This window comes from Myiozetetes cayanensis, unplaced genomic scaffold, assembly GCF_022539395.1.
Source record: "Myiozetetes cayanensis isolate MyiCay16 unplaced genomic scaffold, myiCay2020 scf5-8, whole genome shotgun sequence".
Lineage (NCBI taxonomy): Eukaryota > Metazoa > Chordata > Aves > Passeriformes > Tyrannidae > Myiozetetes > Myiozetetes cayanensis.
In genome coordinates, this window is record NW_026087742.1 from 66048823 (window position 1) to 66065119 (window position 16297).

Below are 16297 nucleotides of genomic sequence, written 5' to 3' on the forward strand. Positions count from 1 at the left end.
AAATGACACACAGAGTAATTAACTGTCCAATTTTTTAATTCTTTTTTCTTTCTTTCTTTCTTTAATTTTTTTTAATACAATAAAAATAGAATAGAAATAAGGAATGGAATAAAATGGTAAAAATGGGTGATTGGGGCATCCCTAAAAACAAGGCATAAGAAATCTATGAATATGTTTAGGTAAGAAGTCCTGAGTCACAGTTCCACATACCTAGTGAATGCAAAGGTGTATGTGATTCAAGGCAACTCATCCTTCAAACTCCATTTTCCTGGTTTTCCCTGGGTGCTAAGTTTTGGTATTTAGAATTAGAATTCACATAATAATTTTCATAGATGGATTTTCTTCTCCAGGATGGTATCTTTACCTTACATCTCCACTACATTTGTTATGTCCTCTTCAAAACTCCTTCTTTTTCTCTATTCTAACTCAGTTAAGTAGTTTGCTTAGACTTTTTTGATGACCAAAGGAAAGACAGACCCAAGGAGAAACTGGCAATTTCACATCATGTATCTTAGACATGTATGTTTTAAAATGGGATGGAGAAGCCCACCTCTCTCCATTAAATGCAGAATGAACTCTACTGATGAAAGGAGTCACACCAAGAGAAGCACCTAGTATTTATTTATCCATGGCTATATCTTCAGCTGCTACGCTGAAGGTAACAGGTTTGGAGGTTTGCAAAATGTCCTTAAGAGCAGAGAAAAAGAGAAGGAAAAAAATTACTTATTTGTTTTACAAGTTGTTACATTGCTCGACAAATTGCTTAGTCATTTGTCTACTCATATTTATCATATGTGTGCATTTATGAAAATGCAGTCTGAGTGAGGGACTGGGAGGGTTTCTGGAAGCAACACAGGGCATGATCATATACCCTTGACTTTAATGTATTAGAGTTGTAATGAGGGACTAATTTGGTTCTAAGCACCGGCTTGGCAGAAACAAAATACTTATAGACTATTAATAGAGAAACTTTTCACAGAAGCTGTGACCTTTATGACTTAGCATGGTTTACAGCCCTACCTCTGTTACAATTAAACAGATCCTTATTGCAAAGCAATGCACTTACTTTTTTTGGGGGGGGGGTTTTTTGGTCTGTCCCCCCCCCCCCAGTTATAAGGAAAAGACTGCTAAAGTAGAGCAACTTTTTAGTACCCATACTGATGCAAATCCCTTCTGCAGTGGGGAGGTGTACTGAAACAGTGTAGGGGGGAACATGGGATTTATGACACTCTGAAAAATCATGTTCCCTAGTGCCCTGCAAAAATCTGTTCCATCCTTAGTCAAAGGCCTATGGAGATTTAAAGACAATGATCTCTATGCTGTGATAATAAAACTAATTAATATGAGAAATTATTACCAGTCACAATGTTACAGTGCAATTAGGGGAGGAAGGAGAAGAGTACTGAAGGGGTTACTTCTCTCTCTTCCAAGTCAGACATACATAAGAGGTTTCTAATAACTTTGAGTATAATTAAACATTTAAAATCAGTATTGCAAATGCCTGATGGAAACCAGTTATGAAACACATCAAAGAGGACAGTCCATTTACTATTTCAGCCTTTATTTGCCAACCCATGTGTCAACAAAAATACTGGTTGTTAAGGTCACTGAGACTAGGAGAACCAGGGAAAAAATGTATCAGGATAATTTTTAACATGAGTGGTGAAAGTCTAAAACTCAGGAAAATATGTAACACAAAACACACATTTACATTTTTAAACACGTAAATCATGTTTAACACTTTTTTAAATCGTAAAAGATGCTTATTTGTCTGACTTCATCTGGTCATTGTTGAAGCTCACAGCAGCATACAGAATATCAGTGAAAGGACGTACAGTCTAAAAGCACAGGTGCATGGGATTAAACAAAATGTAAAAAGACAACCAAACAGTTCCAGAAATACAAGCTAAAGAGATATTTGGAAATAATTATAACAATTGGTACAGCAGTCCTAGCTCTTCCTGGCAGTGCAGAAATTACGAGCTCTATAGGGATGTACCAACAACTGAAGCAACACAACAGCAGTGAGCATAATTTTGTCATACCTAACAATAAGAGGGTTGAACAAGCTACCATCTCATTAGAAGCAAATGGTGAGAGCAGCTAAATGACTGGTATTTCAGTAGTTTTATGCTTTGCAGCTATTTTTGCCATGAGAAACGATTTGTAGTGATGTTCTGAATGTAAAGAGTGACAGAACAGTTCATGGTAAGCAAGTTTCTTTAACTTATCCTGTTCTTAGTAACAGATTCAAATGATGGCAGATCTAGGATTAATTTGGTCTCAAGAAGAGAGTGCAGAGTGAAAAGGTTTCCTGTGAAAATGATTTCAGCCACATCTTTGACAGCTAGCCCACAACCATATTACCCCGAAAATGCCAAATTTGTGAGATAACCAAGGGGAGATAGTAGAGCTCTGCACAGCCAAGAATGTAGCGAAAGGAAGTGATTATTCACTATTTTTTCCAGGAACTGTGGACTTAAAGTAAACAGAGGGAAGAACTTTTTTATTCATTCAACACATACTTAGAAGTCACTGCCACTACCTACTGCATAGGACAAGAGCATAAATGAGCTCAAAGGAGGAGACAAGTCCACAAAGGGCAAGGCCATATATGGATATTAAACACTATGGTCAAGAAATAGCCTCAGAGGCTGAGATTCAGAAACAACTGATTTTTTTCTTCATTATAAAGTAAAATATGAAGAGGAGGAGGGGAGGGACATATGGTATTCCAGAGGAAGAATCACAACAGCAACCTTGTTTTTCTGCTCTTTTGGTAAACACTAGCCAGGTTACTGGGTTCATTTGGACTCAGTAGGAAGAATTTTAGACTTTGATCAGTTTTTTCCATACACACACTAGTGAAATATGCCCTTTTGAAACCAACTCTTGAATGCCAGCTTTAGTGAAGGCTGGTTCTTATGCCAGCAGGACTAGGATGACCTCCCAACTCTACATTGCTTGGGGTGCTTACAAATACATGGCACATGCAACAAATGACAAGTTTAAGAAAGGAAGACCAAATTAAACAAGTTCATCAGAAAGGAAAAGGTTCAACTTGCAATATTCAGGCTATTCTTCAGTCTAACAAGGCAGGGCTCTTCACTGTACAGTGTTCATTGTTTAGTGCAGGTCAAATCCACGTGACAAGCTGATGAGCATAGTACCATTTCTTATTCAAGCTTATTTCAGAGTCCAAAAAGAACATGCCATTATCATCTAGCCCAGGAGGCAGGTGTAGGAAGCATGAAGGAATATCTAAGGGCATGGAAAGGTGGTGGGTGGGCTTCTCAGTCTCACTGCAGGAGGCTGGAGGATGAGTGAGGAGCAGAAAAAAAAATGTGACATGTAGGTTCCTGAAAGCATACTGTAAGCAGCAACAGGCAATCTGAAAGGCTGAGAAGTGGTGATATTTCAACAGCTAGCTCAACAGAAGAAGTCTCCTTGATCTTGCTGTTAAGACAGTTATCTCCAAAACCACCTCTACTCTAAGAACAGGCTATCTTAGTTACTTTTGCTCATCAGGTCTGATGGTAGAAGTAACAATACCATGCAAACCACTTGAATTTACTCAGTTGAAATCACTGTAGGGTTTAGCACTTGTACCAAGATCATGCACAATGGTATTTAATGACACTATTGTGACACAGCGATAGAAGTGGTAGCTCAGAAAGGGGGAAAAATCAAAAAAATCCACAAAATTGCCTGATGAGTAATTTTATGAAATGAAAATAATTTACACAGCAGTTTTACAGAAAAAGAGAATTATGCCATTAATCAGCACTGCTGGATAATTATACTGTACATGAGGCCTTGCTTTTAGGAAAAAATATAAGCTAATAAAGACAGTCAAACGATCGGTAGTGGCAGGGCTTTTGGGAAATAGCAGAGACACAAAGCTAAATAATTTAAAGCTAAGGAGTATAATGACTGTGAAACCAAATTATTTTAAGTTTACATTAATTCTCCACCCAATTACATATCCAGCATTAAATCCAAAAGCTAGAGAATTCCTCTCAGCTGCACACAACCACAGAGACAATGAGAAAGCCAAGGGGATGTGATCTCGAACATGACCAGACTCTGAATGTGTCCTCCCAACTGCTGTGTACATCCTTAATATTCAGAGGTCTCCTAGAGAATTAAAGCCAGTTCACACTTCCCTCCAGTTACTGCCGGTTCAAGTAAGGTCTCTCCCTAATACAGTCAACTGCAGTCAATCAATTTTCCTTGCGGTGCCTTTTTGCACCTCTCAAGCACCAGCAGCAGATGGCTCAGCCTGGCTGTCACACTACCACATTTGTAAGGGAGAAACCAGTGAAAAGTTAAACAACGTTGAATTAACAATGAAAATGAAGCCTGGTGTGTAATGACAGCGTTTCATTACGTTTGCGTTGTAAGCAATTTAGCCCTAATTATTATTGACCTTTGGCAATACTGCATTCAAGTAAAATGTGCTATCTTAAAAAGCACAGGTATACTGGAAGGCAGACATTGTTTCTGCATGTACTCATAAATAAACCAGACAGTTTCCCTTCCTGTGTTAGAGGTTTACCTTACAGTTGAGTTTTCAGCATTCAGCACTCACCCTTATTTTGTGTCTGCGCAACAAACAATACAAAAACAACTTGATACAGTACACCTGGCAAGTTATGATTATTATTACTTCTATAGCACCCAAAAGAGCAGTAGGTACTTCACAAAGTAGTTAAAAAGACAAACTATGTGCTACAATGAGCTAATACTCAGCGAAACAGTAGAACTACACAGAGTGGAAAAACAGGAGGTGGTGTAACAGGAGGAAGTATACTGGTTACAGGAATAACATTAAACAGTTACTAATCTGGGGGACATAAGGTTCCGTGCGTGTTGCCTCTTATTCTACACTGAGTTCAGAGGAATCCCTGTTACTGGACATTTTATTAGCATGCTTTCCAAATCCAAAAGTTTTTTTCCAAAAGCGCTGTTTGCTTGCATTAGCAAAATGCTAATCTGCATTTTTTTGTGTGAAGGTTTTGCAGCCTGAAAACAGATATATTTAAAAGTCTTGTCAGTTCCAAAGTTAATATACCTATTAAGGATTCAACAAACAGCAGCCACAGATTTTGAAACTTTCACTGATTTCACAGTGATGGCACAGAAGCCCATGACTTTGGGCCAAGATGCACTAGACCAAATTCACAGGAGCAGATCTTTTCCCTACACGCTACGTAACACACCAACAAACCACGTCATGCAACTCTGCACACTCACAGCACAAGCTAGAAGAATTCATTACTGACTTGTTTCTCTCACTTGCTCTTCTTTTGATTTTTAGGGCTCACTGTTTAGGGGACTGTGCAGTCTGCTTGGCACAGCTGACCTACATAGCATAGGTGCTATGATGCCACGTGAGCCTGTGGCTACCATGTACCTCTGTGTCCCTGAAGCTCTTTCCCTCTGTTCAGCAGGAGGGATTACATCATCCTTCACCTGCAGCGCAGTGGGGACAGCCCAGGGAGAAGGCAGAGTAGATGAAGGTGAATTAAAGAACAGTGACCAGGAAAAACTACAGTGGCTCATTACCAAATCCATCTACCAGTGCAAAAACAATTGCCACACACTTCCCTGCACTCTGGGCAACCACATACTGCCCAGAACAAAGCATGCTGTTGGCACCTCCAGACTATTAGTAACAGCAAGATATGTGCTGCAACACGAGGGAGAGCTGTGAGGGGCAGCGCCCCACAGGGCTGGCGTAAGGAATAGATCTGCTTCAGGTTGCCTGCCAAAGGCACTGGAAAACTTAACTTTCTGGGGGCTGCCCAAGGATGCTTTTCTCCTTCCTGCAGTACTCTCTGGACGGCTTTTGTCCAGTCCAGGCTACACTGAGTCAAATGCAGGTGGGAAGTATCCCTGCTCATTCTCCAGCCTCCCCAAGTGGTAAAGCTGCTTACTGATGAAACAGTCACTGGGATCCCTCATCACCCTACAGATAAAAGCATCCTGTTCTGTCCATGGGGCATTATAGAAGTCACTAGAGCCACAGGTAAGAGTCTGAGAAAGAAATCAGTCCTTAGTCCTGTAATCCAAGGGCAAGAAAGAGGAAGAGTGGAGGCTGCCAGAGGAACTATTCAGGTTTGTCCAGGACCCACTGGAAATATAAGGATTAGGGTGGTCTCCCAAGAAACAGAGGAGAGATGAGAAAAATTCACAAAGTTTTCACCTCACTCCTGTTAACAGCCTCATATATCAAAGGTTTTGGAAGGGGACAAAAGCAGTAAACCAGCATGGAGAAAGGAAGGGGCACAAGGTGAAAAAAACCTGGGAAGTTAGTGTCCATTGCACCACTGCAGTGGTGCACCATTTAGCATGGGGACACATACTCAAGAGAAGTAAAGTGTGTATTCATGAATAATGTTCAGGTCTCACATCACCTTTAGGTTTGCACACACACAGCGTATCCCTGCGATGAAACCTGCTAGTGTGCTTCCTCCCCATTCAGATGACTGACAAACTGTGGGACAATGCACAGAGAAAATGATTGCTGGCTTAGTCAAAAGGATTGCAGACAGTAGCTGCTAGGATCACTACTAAATATGCGGATGCTTCATAACAGTTTGATCTCATTGCTGTTTGTGTTTCTGGTTTGTGTGCAGCAGGAACAGCCAGGCAAGGTGATGATTGCTGCTGTGCAGATCTGCTGCAGCACTTCAATTTCACCAGCAGAGCTGGTGATCGAGGCTTCCCAGTCCACTTCTTCCAACAGCCTCTGCTTGTTGTGGAGATGTGCTATAGTGTATTGAGAGTCCAGCTCCCTACAGAAGTACATACAAGAAACTTATACCTTGTCTGTATAAAACCTTCAGCTTTCAAACCACTAGCATCGAGTCCACAGGCAGAAGCAGCAATTTGGCTTCTATGTGTACTGAGCAGAGAAAATTTGACATATCATCCCTTTTTCAGAGGATTAAGGGTACCATGTGTCTATCTTAAAGCATCAGCCTGCCTCACAAGTACAAACACGCAGTTATGGGGTTTTCAGGGACACGTTATCTCACATTATGGTATCTGTTTAACATATATGGTTAATCTAAGTCTTGGAGATATGTTTTGAAACTAGTTTTGCTAAGCCACTGTCATCTAAATATAACTTTGTTTTCATAAAAAAATAAAAAAATAAATGCTTTAGGAGTTTCCTCTGGAAAAAAACGGCTCTTTGAGGCCATCCTGAGAATTCCTGGAAGTCCTTCACATGTTCTAAAAATCACCCCTGTGAAGCCCTGCACAGTCATGCCTCCCCACTGCAGACACCCAGAGAATGCAGAGCCTGCACAGCTTCTGCTCCAGCTGTCCCCAGTCCTACAGCTCGAGACAGCCCTTCCTAACCAGAGTTAACTCTCTGCCCAAATAATTCCCATGTGACTTTGCAAGCTACTTCTTGTAGAGAAAAGCTTAACTGAATTATAACCTCATTCTAAACTAGTTTCTGTACAAATAAGAAAGCCCGTGAGCATAACACCTAAATCTATTGAAATGCTTACTTTCCTGAAATGGTTGAGAGAGTGTATATTACTTTACAGCAGCTAATACAATTTTGCCTCTGTTCCTACAAAGGACCAACCATGGTTTCTCCCTAAGAGGGAGTGCATCTCTATGCTCACACAGCCGAAATTCTCCCAGGACTCTTTATTACCATTTTCCCTATGATGGCTGCCACAGCTGAGCTGTTCTGCACAGATTTTCTGCTCAGTATGGGGGGCTGGGGAGGGGGGCGTTAATTATACAGCAAGATGGAGCAGGGCCAGACAGCCCCTCTGGTGCACCATCTCCTCCATGCACAAGCTTCTTCCTGCTGCTTTGCAGCTACAAGGATCACCTGTTGGTCTTGGCACTTGCCCAAGCTGGGGCCTAGCGGAAATGACAGAATCAACTAGAAACGAGAGCCAGCTCCTATTCCAGCTACCCAAATGAGGGAAACATGAAAACAGATGATGGCAACGCGATCTACTTGCTGAACATGGGAGCGAAGAGGGAGTGGGGTAGAAGGAAATGGAGAAAGAAGGGGTATATATTGAAAAAAAGAAACAAATAAAAAACCAGAAAAACCCAAAATCCACTAAAAGGAAGCTTTTTTCCTCCTGTTGTTCTCTTTTCATATTCAGCACAGCAAAAACATTAGGAGAATTTTTCTCCATCTGAACACCTGCCAAGAGGGAGAACTAGCTACCTTGTCCCTGCTCCTGCTGGAGATGTTAGACGTTCCCATCTCCCACATGAGATATCTCAAAGGGATATTCAGGTACACAGCAGAAACAATCTGCCTTTTTCAGGCTGGCTCCTCTCTGCACTGCATGGCGACACACAAACTGTTTCAAGATCTGTGTCAGGAATTCCCTTCTCCCATAACAGTGCTCAGCAAAACCTTTTACTTGATATTTGGGTGAGCTGCAATGTTGTGCAGTAGAAGAATTAAACACCACTCGCCTCTCATTTTGTTCTTCCAGGCAGAAAAAGCAGCTAAGTAACCCAACAGCAAAGGTAACCATTGCTAACAGCATTTAAAGGAGAGGAATGCTGCCTTTTAAATGATAAAATAAAAACTACCTGCACACTGCATTTCCATATGTAGTTTCATACGAGCCCTTGGAATCCATATTTACTCTCAGAAGTAACCATCCTACCATCCCAAATCTCTCATCCAATTTCTCTGGACCCTTGAATTGAGTGGCACCATAAATATATACTCTCTCAAATACTTTAATAGGCTTTAAATGAACTTTTAAGATTTTTTTTTTTGCCTAATAATTTTTAGAAACAATAACAATAAAACAGGAAAAACCTAATTCTGAAAAGGAAGCTTTTCCCTCTCCGAGCAATGGAATGGGTCCCCAGAGCTTCCTTCTTCCTGAGAAACAATCCATGAATAATCAATGTACATCCAATTCCTCAATAAGCACCAAGCTTTTAAACACCCAGCATTCAGGAGTCTCTGTGAGTTTGGCCTTTAAACTGTACCACTCTTTGCCTTTGCCTCCCTAGTTTCCCGAGTGTTCTCTATTCTGTTCTTTCTAGCAACTAGGTAGGAAAGCAGAAGCAAAATTCGAGCAGTGGGAGCAAGCTGGAGCTAATTTGCACTTTATGAATTATTCAAGCCCTCCTGATTCCTGCACCTGCACTGAGGCAGGAAGCTTGCAAGGAACAGTCATTACTCTTCTCTTGGGTTTGCACAAGCTTGGTTACTGCTCAGATACTTTGTTCTGTAACTAAGGGCTTCAGGTCTTGTATTAAGCAATGGAAATGGGAGAAAAAAAACCCCTAACCTCATGTTGTCAAACCCTTCTGCCGCCTCAAACCCAGGATAATCATTTAACCCATTCTGAGACAAATGAATTGTAGTGTGTATCGGACTGATGCTGAATTCATCTCACATATGCTAATCCAGATCAGAGCATCAGCAGAGAAAGAAAGAATGGGTAGACGAGCTGGTCTTGTCAGACATTTACTCTGCTGCATTAAACTGCACATTTAAACTTCTCCCTAGCTCAGTAGAGAGTATTTCATAAGCATCAAGTATTTCACATGATAACTTGATCATTAAGGCATCCTTCTCCACAGATGCACCAAAAATAAATTTTCTCCCTGGCATTCTGGCTAGCAGGGGTTTGTTTAATACTATTGGAAGAGCCTATATTGTGCTTGCAACATGGTGGATTTAGCAAGCAAACAGGTCTTTTCCATCTCGATCTACTATTATCTTGGTAAAACGAATGTGACTGCAACTCCAGATATGACCCATGAATCTAGACAGCCATTAGCAACATTTGCAGAGAGCAGATAAAAAACAATTAGCACTATGAGCATTTTATAATAACGGTATGTTTTTGAGCTACTATGCTAAGGCAAACAGATCTTAAAGTATTGTGCAAATTCAAAGCAGCAAACACCATCTTTACTGTATCTCATGTCCGCAGTTGCACTGAATATCTTTGGGTCTTGTCCTTTATTAACATTGCTGTTACCATCAAGTTCTCCGGTTAAAAGATCTTCTCATTAATCCCCAGAAGCTAAGCATAATGCTTTGACTGATCCAGTAAAACAGATCTGTGGTAACTGATAATGAAACCTCTTTAATCTCCTCTTCCAAAAAAATGAGTAAAACATGAGTGTTAAGCATTCAGAAAGGTACAGTCAATCCTTATCAAATCTTTGTTTTTCTTCTTTCTAGGTCTAAAGAAGTTAATTCATTTTCCTATTGACGCAGAATGCATGATTGGTCCTGTGCTGCTCTTATCGCATTCCTATCCAATAATAGGTACTGTGGCTCTTTTTTTTAAGGTATTTTAATCGAGCATGTAAACATGTGTTATTCTTTGATGCTCTTTCATTCAGCATCATTAATCCCCAGCATGAAATCAATAGACTTAAAACTTTTAATCACGTCAAAATGCAACACAGAAATCCACAAATGACTTCAGTTCATCACACACACTGAATAGCCTGCAAATTGGAAGCCGTGCCTTCTTTTTGCCTTGGGAATCAGCAAACCCTAAGCTAGTCTTTCACTGAAGCAAAATGATTCTTTCTCCAAGAATCTGCCATTAAGAAAAAAAAAAAAAAAAAAAGTTGATAAAGAAAACATGGGATTTTCTGTTTGCTCAGTCATCTTTTTTCATCCCTTGTGGTCTCATTGGCCTCATGAGAAACACTTTTTTTACTGCAACCTCTTGACAGTATGCACATTTAAAAAAAGTTTAAAAACAATTACAGTAACTGGGTTACAGAATGTACTGGAGGTGCAAGAGAAAGGAAAAACAGCTTTGTGGTTGTTTATTTTCCCTTTTTAACAGCACACATTGTTTATCTGCTTGAAAAGAATGCATAAGGGACAACAATCACAGGCGTTTTAAGAAAAAAAAAAATTAAGAAAGAGTTAGCTCAACCTTATATATGATTTCCAAAGCCCTTGTGGCACAGAAAGTGACAAGAATCTCTTTGATGGGGCAGAAATTGCGGCTGAGATGCAAAAATTAATGACAATCAGACCCATCCTTTGATTGGCAAAAGGGCAGAAACAGGTAAACAGGGAAAAGGAATAATCTAGACAACTGGAATATCATCTTTAATTGTACTACATTAAAAAGGACTGAAAGCTTGCTAATTTAAAAGAAGAAAATACAGTTTGGAAAGTTAAATACATGGAGAAGTGTGGAAACTGGCATGCTGAAACCCTGATTTGGGCGACTTCCTAGGTCCATGACCACATTCCCACCCACTGTCCTATGAACAGCCCTAAATAGCACATCTCTAAATCCATGAGGTCCTTCACTGGTAAGCTGGAGTTTCTCTGGGTACCAACCACAAGGCACATGTTCACACATACTCATTCTGGCAACTGCCCTTTTTCCACCCAAAGGCAGGGCAATGTCTTGAACGTTGTCTACATCTTGCAAAGAAGCCCCAAAAGGCAGGCAGAGTTCTGATGGTGGTAGCACCGGCAAGGTGTTGTGTTGTAGCCCTGCAGTCAGATAATTCACCCAGAAGAAGGAGTATCACTCCAGGAATAACCTGGCTATAGGGACGCAGGGTCTCCTGCATAAGTGTCCATGAAAGTGAGGCTACTCTGCAACCAGGAATGCAAGAACCATGAGGTTATAAGTTTGGGCAGAAAAGGGGGATCCTGGCTCTATACTAGAAATCTGGACACAGTTCTCTGAGGGGAACAGTGAAAGCTCTGTATCAGTATCCACAGCTGTTTCTGGTATAATGTTGCTCCAGGGAATGGAGCCTACAGTTCCAGTCCTGTCCACACCCAGGCAGGATACAGGTTCTTCTTATCCACTCTCCTTCCCACTCCATGACTTCTGTGCTCCTGTCTATACAACAGCCCATATTCAGCAAGAAGGGAAACGAGACACTCCACTGCTCCCCAGGTATCTCATCTGATTAGGCCTGCACCAAGGATTCCAATGATTAAAACAACCCTGTGATGCTTGTGCTGAGAACCCACATCTCAGGTCTCCCACTTTGCTGACAAGCTAGTTAATGAAGCTCATCTGCAGAGGTGGCAATATTGCTGTTGCTGCTTCCAGCTTGTTTGACAAAAGAATCATCTCTGCTCCACAGTTATACAAAAAGGGCTATGCAGATTATCTCTGAGGGAAACTGACACTTTTTATTTCCTACTAGTTCCTTATGTAGTCCGTAACAACTTACCTAACCTAAATGGGCTGTAGTCCCACAAAAGCACTTATGATCCCTAGGCTATCAGCAAAGTATACACCTAAACTAGATGGGTAGGCGCTCCTTTTTGGTTGCTTGGAAAACATGCGATTCTCTCCAGTGATTATAATAAGGAATTCAACTGCTTTTCCTCAGAGGTCAGATCAACCTGCAAAGCTTAACTTTAACATACAGGTAGAAGTTTGTGTTCACAGTGAGGCACCAGTGATACTTGCTCATGCGATAAAAAAGTTTTGTGAGCGCGTAACAGAGACACCAGTGCCTCCAGCGTAGCACAACACAGTCTCACTCACTACAGCTGAGAGAGGGAATGAAAATTTCATAGTAGGTATAACTAATCTGCACTTTACTGTAAATATCCAGAGTCTCAGTGACCTCCTGATTTTGCAGTTTTTTCCCACTGAAAGTAATGTTTATGCACTGAGTTGCATGAAGGAAAATATGTAGATTAGGGAATTACTTCAAATGCTTTGGTTATCCTAGACACATTAATTTTTCATTATCTCCTTCATGAAAAAAAAAGAAAAAAAATTCTTCTGGCAGTGCTCTTGTTATCAGCAATTTCCTATTTATTATCATCATCATTACTTTATCATTACTCTTTATCCTTTTCTTAAAAATTATCCAGATTATCTCTGCAAATGTGGGTTTTTTTTCTGTCTGACAGATGTTAGATTCACTTTCAGCTGAAAGCAATCAAATTTTAGGCATAAGAAACACATTTTTTAAAGCCTGTGCTCTGTAGTTAACAATTTTGTCCTGGAGATGAATTGCAAGCACAGACTTGGACCTTAACATTCTTACTAACTTAATGGGAATCCTAACAAGTCAAACAGTGTACTCTGCACTGCCATGCTTATTTTCTTTTTAAACTAGTGACAAATGAGAATGACTGCTTCAAATTAGTCTTACAAATGACAGAAATAAAACAGAACACTACAAATGTTTGTCTTTGAATGGTGGAGAGTCAAAGCAAACTAAGGTGAAAATGGTGTCCGGCAGGGTGATTCAGATCAGGAAAGTCATCCAACTCCATAGCAGCTTGACCCAAACATAGCCCCAGAGGCAGTGCTACAGCTGCCAGCGAGACAGCTAGCCAAGAAGCTAGCGGAGGTGCAAGCCAAGAAGCCAGCCATGAACCCACAGGCCAATGCAGGAAAGCTGTAATCCAAAATTTGGCATCTGGGTCCTCCAGCTGCCAAACATCCCCATCTGCCTGAGCCTGTGGACAAGGTGTTAAAAAGAACAGGGGTAAATGATACAAGAGCAAAAGCAGTACCGTTTGCAAGACACCAAGGATGAAGAGGCGTGTTGTGCCTGCCAACACATGAAACTCACGCATATTATCACTTTGTCCTGGTGGATCAGGGGAGGCAACATGGACAAAATGCTCAACATTTTATAGGAGATGAACAGTTAGATGCGCATGAACCGAAGCAACAGTCCCAGCCTGTGGCCAACCACAGTAGATGTAGAAGATTTGTGTGGAATTGCTTTTGAGTAAAACTTAAGAGCTTCGAGTAGAACCCAATTAAAAAAAAAAAGGAAGAAAGCCTACAGAAAAATGTGTCTTCAAGACTTTGCGATCCAGTTTGTTCCTCTACCATCACAAAAGAAATCAAGTATCTATGAACATTTCTGCACTTTCATAACTAGAATACCATAATTTTGAGTTTAATTTTATGGAAGGATAACTCTCTTCCAATTTAGTGGAAAAAGATAACTTTAAGTAATAGAAAATAAAAAAAACCCCAAACCCAGGTAGGTATAAAATTTAATTCAAATGAAATATATCCACTCATACAGCTGCATTTACTTGTAGCTGAATTCTCTTCTGACAAGCAGTTACTGTTCCTAAACCGCAACAGTGCCGTATCCCAAGAAAAAGGACCAGCTGTGAGGAATAATGCCAGTGTCAGCAGTATTAAGTGCATGGTAAGAATTCATACTTTCAAATAAAACACTGACTTAAATATTAATCTCATTGATCTAACTTCCACCTTTCACTCTACAGACAGATTGACATGGTCTAAATGAGGTTTGACAGATGCAACTTTTTTGATCAATCTGGTCCTTCATTTTAAAAATACATAAAACCCCTGTAGCTGTCTTCCAAATTTCTGTTTTTATTAGAATCTATTTCCCTTGCCAAATATTACATTTCAGTCTCATCTGACTCCAGTCAGAGTGCACTAACTTTCAGCAGTTTAAAATTGCTACATGAGATCACAGGATGAACCAGGTTGGAAAAGACCTCTGAGATCATCAAGTCCAACCTGTGACCGAACATCACCTTGTCAACTAGATCATGACACTCAGTACCACATCCAGCCTCTTCCTAAACACATCCACAGACTGTAACTCCACCACCTCCCTGGGCAGCCATTTCAATGTCCAATCACTCTTTCTGTGTAGAACTTCTTCCTAATGTCTAACCTAAACTTCCCCTGCCTCAGCTTAAGACTGCCCTCTTGTCCTACTGCTGGTTGCCCAGGAGAAGAGACCAATCCCCACCTGGCTACAACTCCTTTCAGGTAGTTGCAGAGAGCAATAAGGTCTCCCCTGAGCCTCCTCTTCTCCAGGTGACTTATGCCATCTTCATCCACATCTCACCATGCATGTTTTTCAGTGGTCACATTAGTAGGATCTTATACTCATTACTATGCTTTGTGTACACTCTATACGTAAATCCATGAGCAATTTTTTAAGCAAAATATTGACAACACTGAACAGGAGCAAAAAATTAACAACATAAACTTTCCTCTTGAAAATGCTTTCTGTAGAATGGTAGCTAATGTAATTGGTGATTACACAGAATATTATAGTTCATTTCAGCTAAATAAACTTGCATTAAAAATTGTATCTGAAATACACATTTATTTTAGAAAGACAACATTTTGGGAGACTACTTGGGTCTTCAGAATAATTTCTGAAGTTGCACTGATAATTTCAATCAAAGAAAATTCTAGGAAGTTTTAAAAAATAAATCTATCGTTTCAATTTCATAGCCAAGGAAACCTTAAAAGCTTTGTTTTGGTTTTAGCAGAGAAATTGTTCCTGCTGCTTCTTTGAAAATGTTTGAGTAATAAGATCCTGCAAAATTTAATATAAATATACCAGTTGTAACATAATTAACTGCAAAATGGAGACAGGAGTAGATTTAGGGAATGATTGCTAACTTTCATTAGCAATTTTAAAGTGTAACTGCTCTTAAACATTACTTCTTCCTAATTTTATTAAGAAGCTTAGCTGTACTTATAAATGTGAAGGATTTGATTTATTTGCTTGTATTGAATGTGTGAAGTTGTTTTTCCTTCTCTACTCCACAGGTAGTCACATGGATTACTAATGGCAGATAAAGCAGTGAGTTGACTGTCACACAACCACCATGACTCAAAAGGAATCTTCTGAGGGGCCCACAAAACAAACAAAAGAAAGGATAAGGACAAACAAGCAGCAAGCACACTGAGACTGGACATTTCATTGCACACTATTTTAAACCCCAGGAAAACAACAGCAATGAATCCAACAAAAAAAGAAACCCTATCAGCTTTGGTACGCCTCTGCTGTCACACGACATCATTTCTACTTGGGCAAGTGGGGTGAACCTGAAGGCCCTTATGGCATCACAACACTTGCTGAAACTGCCCAGTCGGCCCCACACTGGACTGGCATAATAAACTGCACCTTAAAGCAGGGCATCTACTAGGCACACTACACAGTAAGATCCTAAAATTTTGCCCTCCTTGAAATAAAAGCAAGGTGATGTTTGCAAAGAGCCCTTTCTTCACTTTACAGCTTTGCTTGTCAACTGTTTCACTGTAGTTGGCAATGACCCATTATAACATGAGCTGCACTGATTCACATTAACTTTGTTACTCAATTTCAGTTAACTTTGTTACTTAATTTCAGTAGACTATTATGAACATTTTTAAACTACATTATTAAACATCAGACAACACAGGGTTTTTTTATATTCTTGTGTTTCAGACATCCGGTTTTGGAAGAAAAAATAAAAATGCAGCTTTCTCACCACCCTTCCAGCCCCGAAATATAAAATGCAATTGGAAAA

At 40.2% G+C, this 16297-nt stretch overlaps 1 protein-coding gene across 7 annotated transcripts in view; it reads right to left on the reverse strand.

The window, feature by feature from the left end:
* The window catches only part of KLF12 (KLF transcription factor 12), a 236561-nt gene that overhangs the window by 48464 nt on the left and 171800 nt on the right, over positions 1-16297 (reverse strand). The window lies entirely within an intron of this gene.